The sequence below is a fragment of the Chrysochloris asiatica genome, unplaced genomic scaffold (genome assembly GCF_000296735.1).
Source record: "Chrysochloris asiatica unplaced genomic scaffold, ChrAsi1.0 scaffold00131, whole genome shotgun sequence".
Lineage (NCBI taxonomy): Eukaryota > Metazoa > Chordata > Mammalia > Afrosoricida > Chrysochloridae > Chrysochloris > Chrysochloris asiatica.
Genome location: NW_006408649.1, coordinates 2,689,919 through 2,691,180, shown reverse-complemented (window position 1 = coordinate 2,691,180; position 1,262 = coordinate 2,689,919).

Here is a 1,262-nt window from a genome sequence, read left to right as displayed (position 1 = left end):
ATGGACCCTGTATAGGGGTTCTGAGGCTGTAAAATCTTTACAGAAGCAGAAAGTCTTACTTTTCTTCCATGGAACTGTTGACCTTGCATTTAGCAGATCAACCTGTAACCCACTATGCTACCAAATCTCCTTACGTTGCCCATAGAATCCTACAGTATTGACACTTGATTCTATAATTTTTTTTTTTTCACTTCTCTCAACTTGAGAAATATTGAGCATGTTCATTCCAGATAAGACTAACTTAAATAATACTTGGCACCAAACACTTTTAGTGGATCTAAGAATTCAAGCATCTTATATTTCAGTCAAAATATATTGAAGTTGATATAAAACTGATACAGTTGATAATCCTGGAACACTAAGCTTCAGAGTAAAAGATAAAGAAGTGAATTGAACACTGACTAGGGCAAGAAGATGAACAGGGACAATCAAAGAGGAGATAGTTAGGTGAACTGCTGGTTGGTCTGACACATCATGGCCATTTTGATTTTTTATGAGAAGCATTGGATCCAGACAGTAGCCTAACACCACAGATGCACACCGGTGATGGGTGATGAGAAAGATGTGATTTTTCTCTTGTTCCACATACTCCCCTGGTGACCACAGGCATGGCCATCCTGCACCTTTGGCCCAATCTCTGTGTAGCTTCTGCTCTACCAGAGGTTGGAGCCACATTTTTGTGAATCAAGTACCATGTGCACCAATCCACATCTGTATATAAACAGATTAATATGGTATTGGTGGTTATATGCCATGGAGTCCGTTCTGACTCATAACAACCCTCTATAGGAATTCTGAGGCTACAAATCTTTACAGGAGCAGAAAACCTCACCTTTCTCCTGTGGAACTGTTGGTAGTTTCGAACTGCTGTCCTTGATATTAGCAACATTACTCATAATCACTATGCTGTCAGAGCTCCTTATGATCTCATTAATATGACATACTTAAATAAGTAAAAGTTTTACAGTAGTTACAAGGAGCAGGAAAAATTGTTTAGTAAACAGTAAGTTTCCATTTATGATTATGAGAAATGTGGCAATGAATACTGGACATCACTGGATTGATGGCAAACTGACAAATACTGGATTGACAAGTGTCCCATCTATATAAAAGTTCTAAAGAAAATGGTACAAATGTTTTGTGATATGTGTGTGTGTATATATATATTGCTGTCAAGTGCCGTAGAGTTGGTTCCAACTCATAATAACTTTGTACAGTGACTGGTGGGTTGGAGTCACTGACCTTGTGGTTAGTAATCAGTA